This window comes from Salvelinus alpinus, chromosome 14 (genome assembly GCF_045679555.1).
Source record: "Salvelinus alpinus chromosome 14, SLU_Salpinus.1, whole genome shotgun sequence".
NCBI classification, from domain to species: domain Eukaryota; kingdom Metazoa; phylum Chordata; class Actinopteri; order Salmoniformes; family Salmonidae; genus Salvelinus; species Salvelinus alpinus.
In genome coordinates this window covers 22,325,359-22,348,360 of record NC_092099.1, presented here as the reverse complement: position 1 = coordinate 22,348,360, position 23,002 = coordinate 22,325,359, and the positions used below count along the sequence as shown (strand labels likewise).

At 40.5% G+C, this 23,002-nt stretch overlaps 2 pseudogenes; both read left to right on the top strand.

Annotated features, from left to right (window-relative positions):
- Window positions 1-22,298, top strand: part of LOC139538227 (protein FAM171B-like) — a 41,242-nt pseudogene extending 18,944 nt beyond the window's left edge.
- On the top strand, window positions 680-15,285 carry LOC139538226 (protein FAM171B-like; annotated as a pseudogene).
- Window positions 22,299-23,002: the final 704 nt, after the last annotated feature.

Here is a 23,002-nt window from a genome sequence, read left to right as displayed (position 1 = left end):
ACCAATGTCCGAGGTATAAAAGACTTAGACATGCATGTAACCGTTCAAGCAGGATCGGGGAATCCATCTGGTGAGTGCAACTGTGAATAAGCCAACATGGTAATACTGAGAAAGTTGTATTACTTACTAACGACTAGCACCATAAGAAGAACATAACACAATTGTATATTTACTTGGACACAAAATGTCTCTTTCAGGAATGAACGTCAGCCAACCACCCCCACATGCAGAAATGGTTGCAATAAAAGACAGCCATATATTTGCATCAGAGATAACGAACTGTACAATCGACGGCAACCTCAATATGTCTGTGATGCAGGTCCCAGCCCCCCAGGCCCCACAGTGTCCAGGTGAACTACTGCATTTAGGCAGGTTTTATCTTCACAGGTCACAGTGGTAGCTGTGTTAGAGAACAGGATCATCTTGACAAATGAGCTCAGTCCACATATATTTTAATTAATGTTATTTTCAATCATGCATTTGATATTTGAAATAAAATAATGGCAACTTAATATATTTCAGTGCCACCAAAGCAAACAGAAGATGTGTCCTCTTCTCAGGTAGTCAATCCCAATTTTGTATGAGATCAAAAACTTAATTATTAAACATAATTATTGTTTTCTTTGAGAAACAAACAACTTGTCAGTAAAAATTGCTTCTCTAGGGCCCTGCCATGAAAATGATCATTGAGAATAAGGTGAAACTCATCGACTGGCTCCGAGCAGATTCTGTCTTCATTCTTCAACATGTGCACTCCAAACGTATTGTTACCGATAGAGAGTATCAAGAGCTGAAGAGCCTCTCAGTACCAGAGGCTGCTGTGACCGACCTGATTGACAAGATGATTCTCAAAAAGGAAGAGACATGCTCTCAGTTTCTTGATACTCTCAAAGAAAGTGAGGTGAATGACACCTATCCCGAACTTAAGAAGTGGAATACCACCTTATTCTGACTAGGTAATCTGGAATGTTAACTGACTAAGTAACATACTAACAGAATTTAATATTTTATCAATAACTTGTATTTTGAAGAATACGACTTAGATTTAGGAATACCGTAAATAGCTTAGTACTATGTCTTTACCTGATCATAACCTCAAAATATGGTTTTCAGGACCGTGAAATATTGTTATGTTGTTAACTTTTGGATTTCTGAGTACCAAGTGATCCAGGAAGAGACTGCTGTTTGTATACACTGATAGAGGCCAGTCAGGCTAGATAATAATACGTGGATTTTCTCCTGATTCAGACTTACTACCTTAGTCCTCTTCGTTCCTATGTGGAACATAAGGCTAAGCCTGGTTTAGAGGTCATATTAAAATGGCAATCCCTGTAGCATGAGGCAGGGGTGATTACCTTTTTTGCACTGCGGACCGGAGTAGACATTTCTAACACTATCGTGGACCTTCGTGCAAAAGTTTTTGAATTTTAAAAAAGCTGACCAATTTAGCTGGGTTAGACTCTGCTAGTGTGTTCCCATAGCGTGTTTTCATGTTAGTGACATTGGTGCACTATTTCTCAATGTATCACCTTTTCTCTTTTAGGACCATCACGGCCCAAGAACATGACATATTCTCCATCGATCTCTTCAATTTCAGGTAGACAAATATTGTGAAAGGGCTGTAACACTGAAAATGCTATCGATACATGTATCTTACCTTAAGAATGTAATTTGATTTATCCTAAATATATTTATTTATCTTCCTTGTGAAAGACAAATGTGGGTTTTTGAAAAGAAACCGCACAGCTCTGGTTAGCCAGGTGAAAAACGTGAAGGCCATTGTCGATGATCTGCAGAGTGGACATTTTCATGATGAAATGGCTGCCATCGTGAATGCCCAGTTGACACCACAAGAAATGATGAGGAAGCTCCTGGATAGCGCAACCAGCACCGGGGCCGTTAACGCCCTGATTCAAGCCCTTTTAACTCACCAGAAGGATGTCATGGATGACCTGATTGCTGAAAATGCTTGAAGAGGTCAATTGGTTCTTCATTCTAATTTATCTATATCAGGACTATTTTTACCTTTTTTCTATCACTTTTTTATTCATCTTAGCCACCAGCCTGGTCTCATAGACTAGTAAACTTAAATCTGGGACACTCAGAATAGTATAATATGCTACAGTACATTTGGTACTGTATGTTTACATTAAATGAATGTAGAGTGGTTGGTTAGGGTGGATGAGTATGCGTATGATGCAACATGTCAACTACTTGCTACTTTTTAGCTACTTTGCAACTACTTAGCATGTTAGCTAACCCTTCCCCTAACTCTTAACCCTAATCTTAACTCCTAACACTAACCCCAAGCCTAGCTGACATTAGCCACAACAAATTGGAATTCATAACATACGTTCTGCAAATTGGTAACATATATTACAAATTGCAATTCATAACATATCATACAAATTGTAATTTGTAACATATCATAGGACATGGATGATGGACATTCACAAATTAATACATACCATACGAAAAGTAACATATCATACTAATTGGCTGTCCCAGATATATATTTACTCTGTTACGTCTACCCCTGAGTCCAGGTTGTTGCCACGTGTAATTATTGGTGGTGGTGCTATTTTTTATTGACAAAATCATGACAATATCATCTTTTAAGGGAAACATTTCTATAAAAAATGCAAGACAATATATTTTGATTATGTTGACTATGGTTCTTTACATTCCAAATATAAAATGTAAATGTGCAGTTTGAAGATTTACCACTGCATTACTTTTAAATGAAATGTTGTTGAATTACTTATGTTGTCAACCTCCAAGAAGGAGAGGTCCAATAAATTAGACTGAAAGAAACATCTGTAGACCTATAAACATCTATCGGCCTATACAGGCCAAGAGTTGGACTTGCAATGACAGTCTGTGTTTGACTTTGTCATACTGACACACCCCATCATAATAGACAATACATTTGCAGGTAGTTATCTAAACATTGACCATTGATGTTTAAGTGTATTTGCATACATTTTAATGCAACAACTAGAATTGACAATCACCTCTATAACCCTCATGAAATGTGAACACAAAACATCAGAAAACAATAGTAATTTAGCACATTATTCAATTTAAATACAATTTTATTTGTCACATACGCTACCGTTCAAAAGTTTGTGGTCACTTAGAAATGCCCTTTTTTTAAAGAAAAGCAAATTTTCTAAATGGTTTTCCAATGATCAATTTGCCTTTAAAAATGATCAACTTGGATTAGCTAACACAACGTGCCATTGGAACACAGGAGTAATGGTTGCTGAAAATGGTCCTCTGTACGCCTATGTAGATATTCCATAAAAAATCTGCCATTTCCAGCTACAATAGTCATATACAACATTAATAATGTCTACAGTTTATGTCTGATCAATTTGATGTTATTTTAATGGACCATTTTCTTTGCTGTTCTTTCAAAAATCAAGGACATTTCTATGTGACCCCAAACTTTTGAACGGTAGTGTACACATGGTTAGCAGATAATAATACGAGTGTAGCGAAATGCTTGTGCTTCTAGTTCCGACATTATTGTTAGATATTACTGCACTATCTAACATTAATATCTAACAAGTAGTCTAACAATTCCCCAACACCTACCTAATACACACAAATCTAAAGGGGTGAATGAGAATATATACATGTAAGTATATGGATGAGCGATAGCGAAGGTGCAATAGATGGTATAAAATACAGTAGATACATGTGACATTAATAATGTTTACATATCTTACATTACTCAAGTGGCATTATTTTACAGTGCATTGTATAAAGTGACTAGTGATCCATTTATTGAAGTGGCCAGTGATTGGGTCTCAATGTAGGCAGCAGCCTCTCTGAGTTAGTGATTGCTGTTTAGTAGTCTGATGGCTTTGAGGTAGAAGCTGTTTTTCAGTCTCTCGGTCCCAGCTTTGATGCACCTGTACTGACCTCGCCTTCTGGATGATAGCGGTGTGAACAGGCAGTGGCTCAGGTGGTTGATGTCCTTTATGATCTTTTTGGCCTTCCTGTGACATCGGGTGCTGTAGGTGTCATGAAGGGCAGGTAGTTTGCCCCCGGTGATGCGTTGTGCAGACCACACCGCCCTTTGGAGAGCCTTGCGGTTGAGGGCGGGTCAGTTGCCGTACCAGGCTGTGATACAGCCCGACAGGATGCTCTCGATTGTGCGTCTATAAAAGTTTGTCAGGGTTTTGGGTGACAAGCCAAATTTCTTCAACCTCCTGAGGTTGAAGTGGCGCTGTTGCGCCTTCTTCACCACACTGTCTGTGTGGGTGGACCATTTCAGTTTGTCTGTGATGTGTACGCCGAGGAACTTAAAACTTTCCACCTTCTCCACTGCTATCCCTTCGATGTGGATAGGGGGTTTCTCCCTCTGCTGTTTCCTGAAGTCCACAATCATCTCCTTTGTTTGTTGACGTTGAGTGAGAGGTTGTTTTCCTGACACCACACTAGAGGTCGACCAATTATGATTTTTCAACGCTGATACCGATACCGATTATTGGAGGACCAAAAAAGCAGATACCGATTATATCGGCCGATTTTTAAAAATGTATTTGTAATAATGACAATTACAACAATACTGAATGAACACTTATTTTAACTTAATATAATACATCAATAAAATCAATTTAGCCTCAAGTAAATAATGAAACATGTTCAATTTGGTTTAAATAATGCAAAAACTAAGTGTTGGAGAAGAAAGTAAAAGTGCAATATGTGCTATGTAAGAAAGCTAACGTTTAAGTTCCTTGCTCAGAACATGAGAACATATGAAAGCTGGTGGTTCCTTTTAACATGAGTCTTCAATATTCCCCGTTAAGAAGTTTTAGGCTGTAGTTATTATAGGAATTATAGGACTATGTCCCTCTATACCATTTGTATTTAATTAACCTTTGACTAGTGGATGTTCTTATAGGCACTTTAGTATTGCAAGTGTAACAGTATAGCTTCCGTCCCTCTCCTCGCTCCTCCCTGGGCTCGAACCAGCAACACAACGACAACAGCCACCATCGAAGCAGCGTTACCCATGCAGAGCAAGGGGAACATCTACTAGAAGGCTCAGAGCGAGTGACGTTTGAAACGCTATTAGCACGCGCTAACTAGCTAGCCATTTCACTTCGGTTACACCAGCCTCATCTCGGGAGTTGATAGGCTTGAAGTCATAAACAGCGCAATGCTTGACGCAAAACGAAGATCTGCTGGCAAAACGCACGAAAGTGCTGTTTGAATGAATGTTTACACGCCTGCTTCTGCCTACCACCTCTCAGTCAGATACTTAGATACTTGTATGCTCAGTCAGATTATATGCAACGCAGGACACGCTAGATAATATCTAGTAATATCATCAACCATGTGTAGTTAACTAGTGGTTATGATTGATTTTTTTTATAAGATAAATGTAATGCTAGCTAGCAACTTACCTTGGCTTACTGCATTCGGGTAACAGGCAGTCTCCTTGTGGAGTGCAACGGGAGAGAGGCAGGTCGTTATTGCGTTGTACTAGTTAACTGTAAGGTTGCAAGATTGGATCCCCCGAGCTGACAAGGTGAAAATCTGTCATTCTGCCCCTGAACAAGGCAGTTAACCCACCGTTCCTAGGCCGTCATTGAAAATAAGAATGTGTTCTTAACTGACATGCCTAGTTAAATAAAGGTATACATTATATATTTTTTTTAAATAGGCAAAACGGCGCCCAAAAATACCGATTTCCGATTGTTATGAAAACTTGAAATCGGCCCTAATTAATCGGCCATTCCGATTAATCGGTCGACCTCTACACCACACCCAAGTGCCCTCACCTCCTCCCTGTAGGCTGTCTCGTCGTTGTTGGTAATCAAGCTCACTACTGTAGTGTTGTCTGAAAACTTGATGATTGAGTTGGAGGCGTGCATGGCCACGCAGTTGTGGGTGAACAGGGGGGACAGGAGTGGGCTGAGCACGCACCCTTGTGGGGCCCCAGTGTTGAGGGTCAGTGAAGTGGAGATCTTGTTTCCTACCTTCACCACCTGGTGGGCGGCCCGTCAGAAAGTCCAGGACCCAATTGCACAGGACTGGGTTGAGACCCAGGGCCTCCAGCTTGATGATGAGTTTGGAGGTTACTATGGTGTTAAATGCTGAGCTGTAGTCAATGAACAGCATCTTTACATAGGTATTCCTTTAGTCCAGATGGGATAGGGCAGTGTGCAGTGTGATGGCGATTGCGTCATCTGTGGACCTGTTGGGGCGGTATGCAAACTGAAGTGGGTCTAGGGTAGCCGGTAAGGTGGAGGTGATATAATCCTTGACTAGTCTCTCAAAGCACTTCATGATGACAGAAGTGAGTGCTACGGGGCGGTAGTCATTTAGTTCAGTTATCTTTGCCTTCTTGGGTACAGGAACAATGGTAGCCATCTTGAAGCATGTGGGGACAAAAGACTGGGATAGGGAGCGATTGAATATGTCCGTAAACACACTAGCCAGCTGGTCTGCGCATGCTTTGAAGACGCGGCTAGGGATGCCGTCTGGGCCGGCAGCCTTGCGAGGGTTAACGCGTTTAAATTCAGAGCACGTTAGTGAGGGTATGAGGTTCCTCAGACACAAACACCCAATGTCCAATCTTGCTTCATTATTAAATCAAGTAAAGATACAATAATCCTAATATACCTGGGTAAAATTACTTCCAGAATGTGTCTAAATATTGCACAGAAAAATGTAAGGTCAATGTTCCATTTCTCAGCCAACCTATTTCCATTTTATTTAAACACAATTTGTACTGACATGTTATCACAATGCCTACAGGTGTTGCAGTACATGTAATTGTAACGGTGTAATTAAGTTGTTAAATTCCTGCATAAAATGGGTATTATGCCATCTCCTGGTTGATTAGTGTGTTTACATTGTCAAATACATTCAGTGATAAAGGTATGGGATTCTCAGTAATCCACAGCAGATTTATGGAGAATTTCTGTGGGTGAGTTGAAAATGTAATGTATAAAGTTGACATTACATCATAAAATCCACTTTTTACATCGTAAAGTGAAGTTGGTAGCTAACTCGAAAATGAATCTTCCTTAGGAGTGCTATTTATTTGTATTTGTCACATCACATGCGCCACATACAACAGGTGTAGACCTTACAGTGAAATGCTTACTTACAAGCCCTTAACCAAAAATGTAATTTTAAGAAAACAAGTGTTAAGAAAGTATTTACTTATCTGAACTGAAGTAAAAAATAAAATAAAAATAAATAAAATAATAGTAGCGAGGCTATATACAGGGGGTACCGGTACAGAGCCAATGTGCAGGGGCACAGGTTAGTCCAGGTAATTGAGGTTATATGTACTGTAGGTAGAGGTAAAGTGACTATGCATAGGGGAGGGGGGGACAATGTAAATAGTCCGGATATTTGATTAGCTGTTCAGGAGTCTTATGACTTGGGGGTAAGAGCTGTTAAGAAGCCTTTTGGACCTAGACTTGCCGCTGCGGTACCACTTGCCATGCGGTAGCAGAGAGAACAGTCTATGACTAGGGTGGCTGGAGTCTTGGGCAATTTTTTGGGTCTTTGACACCGCCTGGTATAGAGGTCCTGGATGGCAGGAAGGTTTTCTCCAGTGAATTACTGGGCCGTACGCAATACCCTCTGTAGTGCCTTGCGGTTGGTGGCCGAGACACTGTATTTCTGATCAATGTGATGTTATTTTAATGTACAAAATATGAGCTTTTCTTTAAAAAACAAGGACATTTCTAAGTGACGGTAGTGTAAATAAATACATACATACATAATAAATACAGAAAAAAAGAAAAAAAAAGAAACAGAAGTCACTTGAATCCAGTCTGGCACAAAGAGAAGACCTATACAATCTATATACACACATGCCATTTACCACATAGAAGCTAAATATTTTTACAATTTAATTATAGGTATTCCAGTCTTTATCTAAATATTCCGCAAACGGAAATACACAATGGACAAAAAAACATTTCAATTTCTCCTCATCACACATAATGCCAGGGTATATCTGGTGTGCTTTCTGGAATAATAGCAAGCGTATATCGTGGTAGAAAGGGCAATAGAGGATAAAATGAGTTTCATTCTCTATTTCTTCAAGGTCACAATAGTGGAAAAGTCTTTCCTCTTCCATTTCACCACAAAACCGACCTGTTTCAATACACAGAGACAATATCCCTGATCTTACCTGTTTCAATACGCAGAGACAATATCCCTGATCTTACCTGTTTCAATACGAAGAGGCAATATCCCTGATCTGACCTGTTTCAATACGCAGAGACAATATCCCTGATCTGACCTGTTTCAATACGCAGAGACAATATCCCTGATCTTACCTGTTTCAATACGCAGAGACAATATCCCTGATCTTACCTGTTTCAATACGAAGAGGCAATATCCCTGATCTGACCTGTTTCAATACGCAGAGGCAATATCCCTGATCTGACCTGTTTCAATACGCAGAGGCAATATCCCTGATCTTACCTGTTTCAATACACAGAGGCAATATCCCTGATCTTACCTGTTTCAATACGCAGAGGCAATATCCCTGATCTGACCTGTTTCAATACGCAGAGGCAATATCCTTGATCTTACCTGTTTCAATACACAGAGGCAATATCCCTGATCTTACCTGTTTCAATACGCAGAGGCAATATCCCTGATCTGACCTGTTTCAATACGCAGAGGCAATATCCCTGATCTTACCTGTTTCAATACGCAGAGGCAATATCCCTGATCTTACCTGTGCACACAGCGATCTCTTGCTTTTAGGTAGGTTATACATAATATATTTCTAACACACAAATTCACCCTTAATCAAACAAAAGGTTCTTATTTTCATATTGCATCAACAGTTGTTTTTTAATCATATCTATGTCTCCCTTAATTTGGTTTTCGTACAGATGTTCACAGTCAGACTGTTGAAAAAGGTCAGACATTTCAGTTGCCCAGGCTCCCCCTATGGATAGATCCAATTGACAAACTTTACTAGCTATTCTGGCAGTTGGCATATCCATCAGTCTATTCCAAAGTCTCACTATACACGCCTTCCATCTCACCTCACAGGGTTCCCAGCCCATGTCCCCAGTTATTGCAAGTATAGGCGCAAACTTGTGTGTATGGTTTTTACCACTAGAGGTCCTTAGAGTCAAACTTTGCTTTGCATTTCATAAGAAATACAAAAAAAGTTCATACATGGTTGTTGTGAAAAGCGTATTTAATTGTGATCAAATCATTTATAGTGTGGACAGATATTCAGTGACGGATGATGGCTCTTAAATAAATGACCCCATATTTAGAAAATGTACTGTAAGAAAAAACATGATATTGCATTTGATATCCATTGCCAACACTATACATAGTCATTATTATTTCAAAGTAATTTCAAGAGAATAATATCAGGTTGTTTACCACTTACCTCTATTTTGAAATGTATAGAAATTGGCACAGAGAAGGAAAGTACTGTACAGTAGGTACTACCTTGCAGTGGCAGGAGGATGTTTTTTTTTTTCATGAGCATGGCCTTATTTCTATTACAGCATGTTGGATGGTTGTCATTCAGATTTAATTCACTCAGTGCAATGTAACACCATAGGTTTAACATACTACATGATACTCTGATTTTCCCTATACCCATCATGAGGTTGCTACAACCTAGCCTATGAATGAAAGTTTACAACGTAGATGCACACAGAGAGAGAATTTTGAGTTGACAGACAGTGACACATGAAATACCGCATTGCACACTCTTGCCTGCATATAGCTGATCTAGTGTGTAATCATTAGTCCAACAAATTCAGGTATGTTTATCCCCATTTTGTTCCGTTAGCTTCCGTTTAAGAAACGTTTTTCAACAGAATCGGCGGAATGAATACACCACATATCAAGCATAAACACAGTTCACTTTAATAGCAGCCACGTTGTATTCGTTCTCGGATCTATGCGCATTGATGCGCTCTCCCCCTCGTTTGTGGACTTTAATGCACAACATATCAGCTGTATGTGACCAGGCGAAAAAACCTTTCTAAGCCAAACCATATCATAACCGCTACACACAGTCTACATCGTTGTCACCATATTAGCTAAATTAACATCATAGTCAACATAGCTAATATAACTAATGCATTAGTAAACCCGCTACAATCATGCAGTAACGTTAGAGTGTATAGTCAGTAAGCAGTTTAGCAGTTACACCGGCAGGCCCCGGTGGTAATAAATTAGTAAAACCAAAAGCTTACCTTGACTTGGAAGAGTTCCAGTGTTGTGTTGGATAGTCATAGCCAGCTAGCTAACATTGCATCCCTCTGTTTGAGCACGGTGTTTGAGTAGGCTAAACTAGCTAGCTGCAGCTGCTAGCTAAGTAAGTAAAACTGAAATTTAAAAAACATATCTTTCTCTTGCTTCTTCATTTTAGGAAGAAATTAATTTGTTCAAGACTGTTTAACTATTGTCTTTTTCTCTCATTGAGACAACTACTCACCACAGTTTATGCTAGTGCTAGCTAGCTGTAGCTTATGCTTTCAGTACTAGATTAATTCTCTGATCATTTGATTGGGTGGACCAGATGTCAGTTCATGCTGCAAGAGCTCTGATAGGTTGGAGGATGTCCTCCGGAAGTTGTCATAATTACTGTGTAAGTCTATGGAAGAGGGTGAGAACCATGAGCCTCCTAGGTTTTGTTTTGAAGTCATGTACCCAAAGGTCGACGGAAGCTAGCTGTTCTCTGGCTACACCGTGGTGTTACCCTACAGAGTGCTGTTGAGGCTACAAAATGGTGTGTTTTAATCAATTATTTGTTGACGTGAATCTATTTAGTATAGTTTTATCTAAAAAGGATCACTTTTTAAATGTTAAAAAATATATTTTTTTATGAAATTCACTGAGGAGGATGGTCCTCCCCTTCCTCCTCTGAGGAGCCTCCACTGCTACCGTGTCACTATGTATTTACATAGGCTTTATACTAGAGAATAACTATGTGATATGTGTAAGGGATAAACGCAGACGCTCTCAATTGTCAAAATCTATGCTGAAATGAAACCACACATTCATGCAGACGTCACACAAATCAAATCACATTTTATTGGTCACATACACATGGTTAGCAGATGTTAATGCTAGTGTAGTGAAATGCTTGTGCTTCTAGTTCCGACCACGCTGTTTCCTGAAGTCCACGATCATCTCCTTTGTTTTGTTGACGTTGAGTGAGAGGTTGTTTTCCTGAAACCACACTCCGAGGGCCCTCACCTCCTCCCTGTAGGCCGTCTCGTCATTGTTGGTATTCAAGCCTACCACTGTAGTGTCGTCTGCAAACTTGATGATTGAGTTGGAGGCGTGCATGGCCACGCAGTCATGGGTGAACAGTGAGTACAGGAGAGGGCTGAGAACGCACCCTTGTGGGGCCCCAGTGTTGAGGATCAGCGGGGTGGAGATTTTGTTTCCTACCCTCACCACCTGGGGGCGGCCCATCAGAAAGTCCAGGACCCAGTTGCACAGGGCGGGGTCGAGACCCAGGGTCTCGAGCTTAATGACGAGTTGAGGGTACTATGGTGTTAAATGCTGAGCTGTAGTCGATGAACAGCATTATCACATAGGTATTCCTCTTGTCCAGATGGGTTAGGGCAGTGTGATTGCAGTTGCGTCGCCTGTGGACCTAATGGGGCTGTAAGAAAATTGGAGTGGGTCTAGCGTGGAGGTGATATGGTCCTTGACTAGTCTCTCAAAGCACTTCATGATGACGGAAGTGAGTGCTACGGGGCGGTAGTCGTTTAGCTCAGTTACCTTAGCTTTCTTGGGAACAGGAACAATGGTGGCCCTCTTGAAGCATGTGGGAACAGCAGACTGGGATAGGGGTTGATTGAATATGTCCGTAAACACACCAGCCAGCTGGTCTGCGCATGCTCTGAGGACGCGGCTAGGGATGCCGTCTGGGCCGGCAGCCTTGCGAGGGTTAACACGTTTAAATGTTTTACTCACGTTGCCTGAGGTGAAGGAGAGTCTGCAGGTTTTGGTAGCGGACCGTGTCGTTGGCAATGTATTGTCCTCAAAGCGAGTGAAGAAGTTGTTTAGTTTGTCTGGGAGCAAGACATCGGGGTCCGCGACGGGGCTCGTTTTCTTTTTGTAGTCCGTGATTGACTGTAGACCCTGCCACGACTGTGATTATAATCGAAGAGAATTCTCTTGGTAGATAATGCGGACGGCATTTGATTGTAAGGAATTCTAGGTCAGGTGAACAAAAGGACTTCAGTTCCTGTATGTTGGTATGATCACACCACGACTCGTTAATCATAAGGCATACACCCCCGCCCTTCTTCTTACCAGAGAGATGTTTGTTTCTGTGGGCGCGATGCGTGAAGAAACCAGGTGGCTGTACCGACTCTGATAACGTATCCCGAGTGAGCCATGTTTCCGTGAAACAGAGAATGTTACAATCTCTGATGTCTCTCTGGAAGGCAACCCTTTCCCGGATTTCGTCTACCTTGTTGTCAAGAGACTGGACGTTGGAGAGTAGTATACTCGTGAGCAGTGGGTGATGTGCCCGTTTTCTGAGCCTGACCATAAGACCACTCCGTCTGCCCCTTCTGCGGCGCCGTTGTTTTGGGTCGCCTGCTGGGATCCGATCCATTGTCCTGGGTGGTGGACCAAACAGAGGATCCACTTTGGGAAAGTCATATTCCTGGTCGTAATGTTGGTAAGTTGACGTTGCTCTTATATCCAATAGCTCCTCCCGGCTGTATGTAATGAGACGTTTCCTGGTGTAACAGTGTAAGAAATAATACACAAAAAAACTTAATACTGCATAGTTTCCTAAGATCCACCTTTCAATGGTGGTGTGTTTAGAAACATTTTGCATTTCCTAAGAGAGGTTTCTGTTTTGATCCACAAATGTTCTTCTAGTGAACCTAAGACAAAGAGGATCCACGCCACCAAAATGGCGTCGTTGAAGATGGACCAAACCACCACGACAAATGACAACCAACTCTGCGAAGTGTCCTCTCAAGACTCCACCCACTCTGAAGACGTATCCCACCAATTATTAATGAGGGGCGATGGCAAATCGGTCGATTCAGCCACTTCCAAGTACAATGACGACTTCAACATTTACATTGAGGGTACAGATCTTATTGGTTCAGAGTCCTCCAGGCCTTTGCAGCAGGCCCTTGTCAACAGCAGTGACATTCTGTGGACACGGGACATTTCTGAGGGGATAAATATACCTCTCTCTCTCAATGAGAGCTTGTTCCTCCAGGACAGACTGCTCCAATTCCACAACCAACCTGTGGCTATCCTCCATGCTCCGGGGCTTTGGAGCTCACCAGAGCAGCACTCTCCGGGATGCAGGTCTGCCACCCTGCCCCAAACAGGTGGGATGTACGACCTTGGGCAAGGACAAACTGTGGGCATGGACAACCTCACACAGACTTTACCCAAGGTCCCTCTGGCCACTCTGGAGCGCTCCCAGGGGCATGGCAGGGAGGGGCTTCACGGGGACACGTCCACCTTCAAGCCAGAGTCCTGGCCGCTACTACAGCCGCTACAGCCGCAGCCTCCCAGAGTCGGTCTCAGTCCCCGGCACACTGAACGAGGCCAGAGGAAGAGGAGGCCACCGCCCTGGGGGTGAGCGTCCCTTTTCCAGCGAGCTCCAGGAAACAGACCAGAATTCAGAGCAGACCCCCTCAGAGCTCACCAGGGCCAGGCCCTCTCCTCTCGCCCCGCGGGCATGGTTTGTATCCCTGGAGGGCAAACCGGCCGCAGAGATCTGCCGCAACTCTTCCTCCGCCACGGACTCCAAGAGAAAACGCAGGGCGGCAGGGGACAGCCGTGACACCAGTCTTGACTCTGGAGTGGATATGAGCGAGCCCAACAACCAGCCAACTGTTGGGAATAGGCAGACGACGCTGGATCGTAGTGGCACCTTTGTCAAGAGAGCCACGCTCCATATTAAGCCCCCCCCTTCTCGTTTCCGGTGAGGAATTGAACAAAAAGTGCAGCGGGAAAGGCGCCATGGGGGGCCAGACCCTGATTGATGACGCCCCCCTGGGGACCGTCCTGGGTGTAAGTGGATCTAGCGGAACTGCTACCAACGTCTCACAGGAGAGAGGGGAGGGGCCGAGTGCTTGCCCAGAGAGACAGTGAGTTCAGGGCTATACTCACAATTATTATTTTTTTTTCACCTTTATTTAACCAGGTAGGCTAGTTGAGAACAAGTTCTCATGATAAGGACAATGACAAGAACCTGGCATCACATGGAGGAAAAGCCACTCACAAAGCTGAACTAGGAGCATGAGCTGAAGTTGTGTAGGTGAATAGTCATAGACATAAAATTGCACTGACTGTGTCAATACATGTTATGACAATGCCTAAAGGTGGTGTTGTACAATCTATTGTATTAATCTGTCGAATGCAAACACGGTGAAACTTAAATTAATCTTAGTTTCACTTCACGTGTTCCATTTCTTACTCATAACATAGAATGCATTCGTGTAGGCTGCACCTTTACAAACACGCCATGCATGTCTTCACTTAAGTTTCATTGTGAATCAGCCTGTCTGTTATTGACTATACTCACATAAAGAAAGTCTGTTACATTCCTGGAAGTAAGCACATATTTGCCTCAGCAACATTTTAACTTGTCAGTACGGAAAGTTGTATGGTCTCCAGATTTACGTTTACTACCAGATTCTGCTCTGTTAGACATCCTGTCCTGTGGTAAATTATATCTTCCTGTCCTGTAGCCCTTGAACTGTATGTTGGGTGAGATGGCTGCTCCCGCTCTGTTGAAAACCAGCTGTTGTTCATCTAGTTTACGGGAATCTAGACTTCTCTCATTCCACCTCTGCCACTTAAATGTAACTGCTTGTACTGGTACTTCACCGCAGTCATGGTTTTATCAACTAAAGTCTATTATTCTTGTCTTCCCTAGATTTTGTACAATTTATAATGGCATGAGTTGTTGTTTAAGTCAAGAGAATATTGAAAGAGTAATTACATTTTCAAATATGCTTGTGTGAACCTGTTATGATTGCATATGAGTTTGCTTGCAAATGACTCATCACTGGTTGGCACAGAGGCTTATTGTCACGACTTCTGCCGAAGTCAATGCCTCTCCTTGTTCGGGCGGTGCACGGCGGTCGACATGCCAATGACCAAAAACACAACCCGTTCAATGTTAATTATGATTATTGATAGTTTGTATTTAGGTATATACAGTATTAGGGGCACTTCTATGGAAACTTTGATCGCTTTTTCATTGTCACTCGTCTTTGATTGCTTTTTAAAATAAAATAGCAGCATACATCAACATTTGTAGTGATAAAAACAATTTAGAAATACTTCATATGGTTATGATAAGAAAACATACAACTCTTACAGTAAAGCTTTTAAATACGTGTTACTATACAGTACATAAATACATAAGGCACCAATTTAATGGTTGGGTTTGCTGGTACAATGTTTTTATTATATGCTGTAAGGTCATTATCTAACATGGCAAAAACGAATGTGTTTTGAAGCTTCATCCAGCCCAATGGTGTATGCGGATTGCAACAGCACTGTTGATACCAGGAAACTGTGTTCCCATAGCGTGTTTTCATGTTTGTGACATTGGTGCACTATTTCTCAATGTATCACCTTTTCTCTTTTAGGACCATCACGGCCCAAGAACATGACATATTCTCCATCGATCTCTTCAATTTCAGGGAGACAAATATTGTGAAAGGGCTGTAACACTGAAAATGCTATCGATACATGTATCTTACCTTAAGAATGTAATTTGATTTATCCTAAATATATTTATTTATCTTCCTTGTGAAAGACAAATGTGGGTTTTTGAAAAGAAACCGCACAGCTCTGGTTAGCCAGGTGAAAAACGTGAAGGCCATTGTCGATGATCTGCAGAGTGAACATTTTCATGATGAAATGGCTGCCATCGTGAATGCCCAGTTGACACCACAAGAAATGATGAGGAAGCTCCTGGATAGCGCGACCAGCACCGGGGCCGTTAACGCCCTGATTCAAGCCCTTTTAACTCATCAGAAGGATGTCATGGATGACCTGATTGCTGAAAAAGATTGAAGAGGTCAATTGGTTCTTCATTCTAATTTATCTATATCAGGACTATTTTTACCTTTTTTCTATCACTTTTTTATTCATCTTAGCCACCAGCCTGGTCTCATAGACTAGTAAACTTAAATCTGGGACACTCAGAATAGTATAATATGCTACAGTACATTTGGTACTGTATGTTTACATTAAATGAATGTAGAGTGGTTGGTTAGGGTGGATGAGTATGCGTATGATGCAACATGTCAACTACTTACTACTTTTGAGCTACTTTGCAACTACTTAGCATGTTAGCTAACATGTTAGCTTCCCCTAACTCTTAACCCTAATCTTAACTCCTAACACTAACCCCAAGCCTAGCTAACATTAGCCACAACAAATTGGAATTCATAACATATCATACATTCTGCAAATTGGTAACATATATTACAAATTTAAATTCATAACATATCATACAAATTGTAATTTGTAACATATCATAGGACATGGATGATGGACATTCACAAATTAATACATACCATACGAAAAGTAACATATCATACTAATTGGCTGTCCCAGATATATATTTACTCTGTTACGTCTACCCCTGACTCCAGGTTGTTGCCACGTGTAATTATTGGTGGTGGTGCTATTTTTTATTGACAAAATAGTGACAATATCATCTTTTAAGGGAAACATTTCTATAAAAAATGCAAGACAATATATTTTGATTATGTTGACTATGGTTCTTTACATTCCAAATATAAAATGTAAAGGTGCAGTTTGAAGATTTACCACTGCATTACCTTTAAATGAAATGTTGTTGAATTACTTATGTTGTCAACCTCCAAGAAGGAGAGGTCCAATAAATTAGACTGAAAGAAACATCTGTAGACATATGAACATCTATCGGCCTATACAGGCCAAGAGTTGGACTTGCAATGACAGTCTGTGTTTGACTTTGTCATACTGACACACCCCATCATAATAGACAATATATTTGCAGGTATTTATCTAAACATTGACCATTGATGTTTAAGCCATATTTGTATACATTGTAATGCAACAACTAGACATGGACAATCATCTCTATAACCTTGATAAAATGTGAACACAAAACATCAGAAAACAATAGTAACTTAGCACATTATTCTGAGCACGTTAGTGAGGGTACGAGGTTCCACAGACACAAACACCCAATGTCCAATCTTGCTTCAATATTAAATCAAGTAAAGATACAATAATCCTAATAAAACTGGGTAAAATGACTTCCTGAATGTGTCTAAATATTGCACAGGAAAATGTAAGGTCAGTGTTCCATTTCTCAGCCAACCTGTTTCTATTTTATTTCAACTGGTTCCACTCTTACAAGTGTCTTGTGTATTTTTGCCTGCATATCACTGCCCGCTCAACCCAGATCTTTGAACCAGTAAATGTTTTGCCTGCCCAGTGAGACAGGGACTTCAGTTTCACCCCTACCCTGGGATGTCAAGGAAAGGTCAAGTACAAGAGCACCTGGCATAGCATGGAGGGAAGGTCCACTATTAAATTATGGTCAACTAGGAGCATGTTCTGGAGGTTAAAGTTGGTGAACAACAGTCATGGGCACAAATTGTACTGACATGTTATCACAATGCCGACAGGTGTTGCAGTACATGTAATGTAGGGTATGTAAATACTAGTAATTTTATATTTAAGTCATTTAGCAGACACTCTTATCCAGAGCGATTTACAGTAGTGAGTGCATACATTTAAGAAAAGAAAATGTCCAATCGGTACTGTTAGGATTTATGTTTATGCACTAGCCCGCTACCATATTGTTTGAAGATGAAAGTACCCGTGGAAATCGAAACCACAACCCTACCGTTGCAAGCGCCATGCTCTAACTGAGCTACACATGACTCCTCAAAGTGAATCTTACGGCGCAAACTTGGCAACATGTCACGCAAGTCTGTACTTTCGTTTTCGCTTTATGTGTTCACCAGTTGTGTAAACGTAGTTATATAACGCAAAACGTTTGCCTCAGCCACATTTGAGCTTTTCGGGACTTTTTCAGGTTTTTAAGTCTTTTCAGTCTTCAGATTTACATTTACTACCAGAACCTGTGCCGTTAGACCTTTATCATATGGTAAGTTATCTTCCTGTTCTGCTGTTTTTTCTTAGAAATACTGAAGCTGCTTTACTTCAGCCTTGTGTGAAAACCAGCCGTTGTTTGTCAAGTTTAAGTTACGTCCACCAATACAATTAACTGCTGGTGTTTTGTAGGCCTACTGCCACACTGTTATGGCTTCTTGCCTGAAGACTTTTTAAAGTATTCAGTATTATGTTCAGTATTTTATTAACTTAGAAGGTACTTACTTTATCATAGAGTGAAATTGTAAGGGTTAACAGGATACCAGAAAGGGTGACATGGTATTTTACTTTGTTACAGATCATAATATAAGTATTATTGTTTGTTCTACTTAATAACATTAAATCATGATGCACTCAAAACCTGCAACCATTGGTTGTTTAATACTCCATAACCACCTTGGGTAAACCATAATCATGCCTTAATAAACATTACATTGGTCCAGTTAAACTTTGATTGCTACCAACCTATACAAATATTAGACTTTTTTACCCAACAGAGATTTGTTTATTATGTCCAAATAGGCCATGGAATTTCTGAAGTCACACAAGGAGGACCTGTGCAAGTGGTTATCAACGATGGATGCTGAGTTTATCATTGACAAGTGTGAAGATATCCTAACAGCTAAACAGGATAAGGCTATTCGCAATCAAAAAACTGATGAAGGGAAGATCCGTCTTCTTTTGGAGACATTCATTAAAATGGACGATAGTACATGTCAGGACTTCCTTAAGATTCTGAAGGAAGAGCAGACACATTATCCAGGCCTTCAACAACATTTCAGCAAGAGCACACAAGGTAAAATAGTATACATCAACATTTGTGGTGATAAAAACCATGTAGAAATACTTCATATGGTTATGATAAGAAAACATACAACTCTTACAGTAAAGCTTTTAAATAGGTGTTACTATACAGTACATAAGGCACTAGGTAGCCTGGCGGGTAGGAGCGTTGGGCCTGTAACCCGAAGGTTTACTGGATCGAATCCCCGAGCTGACAAGGTAAAAATCTGTCGTTCTGCCCGAGCAAGGCAGTTAACCCACTGTTCCCCGGGTGCCGAAGATGTCAATTAAGGCAGCCCTCCGCACCTCTCTGATTCAGAGGGGTTGGGTTAAATGAGGAAGACACATTTCCGTTGAATGCATTCAGTTGTACAACTGACTAGGTATCACCTTTCCCAATTTAATGGTTGGGTTTGCTGGTACAATGTTTTTATTACATGCTGTAAGGTCATTATCTAACATGGCAATAACGAATGTGTTTTGAAGCTTCATCCAGCCCAACGGTGTATGCGGATTGCAGCAGCACTGTTGATACCAGGAAAGTCACCAATGTCCGAGGTATAAAAGACTTAGACATGCATGTAACCGTTCAAGCAGGATCGGGGAATCCATCTGGTGAGTGCAACTGTGAATAAGCCAACATGGTAATACTGAGAAAGTTGTATTACTTACTAACGACTAGCACCATAAGAAGAACATAACACAATTGTATATTTACTTGGACACAAAATGTCTCTTTCAGGAATGAACGTCAGCCAACCACCCCCACATGCAGAAATGGTTGCAATAAAAGACAGCCATATATTTGCATCAGAGATAACGAACTGTACAATCGACGGCAACCTCAATATGTCTGTGATGCAGGTCCCAGCCCCCCAGGCCCCACAGTGTCCAGGTGAACTACTGCATTTAGGCAGGTTTTATCTTCACAGGTCACAGTGGTAGCTGTGTTAGAGAACAGGATCATCTTGACAAATGAGCTCAGTCCACATATATTTTAATGAATGTTATTTTCAATCATGCATTTGATATTTGAAATAAAATAATGGCAACTTAATATATTTCAGTGCCACCAAAGCAAACAGAAGATGTGTCCTCTTCTCAGGTAGTCAATCCCAATTTTGTATGAGATCAAAAACTTAATTATTAAACATAATTATTGTTTTCTTTGAGAAACAAACAACTTGTCAGTAAAAATTGCTTCTCTAGGGCCCTGCCATGAAAATGATCATTGAGAATAAGGTGAAACTCATCGACTGGCTCCGAGCAGATTCTGTCTTCATTCTTCAACATGTGCACTCCAAACGTATTGTTACCGATAGAGAGTATCAAGAGCTGAAGAGCCTCTCAGTACCAGAGGCTGCTGTGACCGACCTGATTGACAAGATGATTCTCAAAAAGGAAGAGACATGCTCTCAGTTTCTTGATACTCTCAAAGAAAGTGAGGTGAATGACACCTATCCCGAACTTAAGAAGTGGAATACCACCTTATTCTGACTAGGTAATCTGGAATGTTAACTGACTAAGTAACATACTAACAGAATTTAATATTTTATCAATAACTTGTATTTTGAAGAATACGACTTAGATTTAGGAATACCGTAAATAGCTTAGTACTATGTCTTTACCTGATCATAACCTCAAAATATGGTTTTCAGGACCGTGAAATATTGTTATGTTGTTAACTTTTGGATTTCTGAGTACCAAGTGATCCAGGAAGAGACTGCTGTTTGTATACACTGAAAGAGGCCAGTCAGGCTAGATAATAATACGTGGATTTTCTCCTGATTCAGACTTACTACCTTAGTCCTCTTCGTTCCTATGTGGAACATAAGGCTAAGCCTGGTTTAGAGGTCATATTAAAATGGCAATCCCTGTAGCATGAGGCAGGGGTGATTACCTTTTTTGCACTGCGGACCGGAGTAGACATTTCTAACACTATCGTGGACCTTCGTGCAAAAGTTTTTGAATTTTAAAAAAGCTGACCAATTTAGCTGGGTTAGACTCTGCTAGTGTGTTCCCATAGCGTGTTTTCATGTTAGAGACATTGGTGCACTATTTCTCAATGTATCACCTTTTCTCTTTTAGGACCATCACGGCCCAAGAACATGACATATTCTCCATCGATCTCTTCAATTTCAGGTAGACAAATATTGTGAAAGGGCTGTAACACTGAAAATGCTATCGATACATGTATCTTACCTTAAGAATGTAATTTGATTTATCCTAAATATATTTATTTATCTTCCTTGTGAAAGACAAATGTGGGTTTTTGAAAAGAAACCGCACAGCTCTGGTTAGCCAGGTGAAAAACGTGAAGGCCATTGTCGATGATCTGCAGAGTGGACATTTTCATGATGAAATGGCTGCCATCGTGAATGCCCAGTTGACACCACAAGAAATGATGAGGAAGCTCCTGGATAGCGCAACCAGCACCGGGGCCGTTAACGCCCTGATTCAAGCCCTTTTAACTCACCAGAAGGATGTCATGGATGACCTGATTGCTGAAAATGCTTGAAGAGGTCAATTGGTTCTTCATTCTAATTTATCTATATCAGGACTATTTTTACCTTTTTTCTATCACTTTTTTATTCATCTTAGCCACCAGCCTGGTCTCATAGACTAGTAAACTTAAATCTGGGACACTCAGAATAGTATAATATGCTACAGTACATTTGGTACTGTATGTTTACATTAAATGAATGTAGAGTGGTTGGTTAGGGTGGATGAGTATGCGTATGATGCAACATGTCAACTACTTGCTACTTTTTAGCTACTTTGCAACTACTTAGCATGTTAGCTAACCCTTCCCCTAACTCTTAACCCTAATCTTAACTCCTAACACTAACCCCAAGCCTAGCTGACATTAGCCACAACAAATTGGAATTCATAACATACGTTCTGCAAATTGGTAACATATATTACAAATTGAAATTCATAACATATCATACAAATTGTAATTTGTAACATATCATAGGACATGGATGATGGACATTCACAAATTAATACATACCATACGAAAAGTAACATATCATACTAATTGGCTGTCCCAGATATATATTTACTCTGTTACGTCTACCCCTGAGTCCAGGTTGTTGCCACGTGTAATTATTGGTGGTGGTGCTATTTTTTATTGACAAAATCATGACAATATCATCTTTTAAGGGAAACATTTCTATAAAAAATGCAAGACAATATATTTTGATTATGTTGACTATGGTTCTTTACATTCCAAATATAAAATGTAAATGTGCAGTTTGAAGATTTACCACTGCATTACTTTTAAATGAAATGTTGTTGAATTACTTATGTTGTCAACCTCCAAGAAGGAGAGGTCCAATAAATTAGACTGAAAGAAACATCTGTAGACCTATAAACATCTATCGGCCTATACAGGCCAAGAGTTGGACTTGCAATGACAGTCTGTGTTTGACTTTGTCATACTGACACACCCCATCATAATAGACAATACATTTGCAGGTAGTTATCTAAACATTGACCATTGATGTTTAAGTGTATTTGCATACATTTTAATGCAACAACTAGAATTGACAATCACCTCTATAACCCTCATGAAATGTGAACACAAAACATCAGAAAACAATAGTAATTTAGCACATTATTCAATTTAAATAACATTTTATTTGTCACATACGCTACCGTTCAAAAGTTTGTGGTCACTTAGAAATGCCCTTTTTTTTAAAGAAAAGCAAATTTGCTAAATGGTTTTCCAATGATCAATTAGCCTTTAAAAATGATCAACTTGGATTAGCTAACACAACGTGCCATTGGAACACAGGAGTAATGGTTGCTGAAAATGGTCCTCTGTACGCCTATGTAGATATTCCATAAAAAATCTGCCATTTCCAGCTACAATAGTCATATACAACATTAATAATGTCTACAGTTTATGTCTGATCAATTTGATGTTATTTTAATGGACCATTTTCTTTGCTGTTCTTTCAAAAATCAAGGACATTTCTATGTGACCCCAAACTTTTGAACGGTAGTGTACACATGGTTAGCAGATAATAATACGAGTGTAGCGAAATGCTTGTGCTTC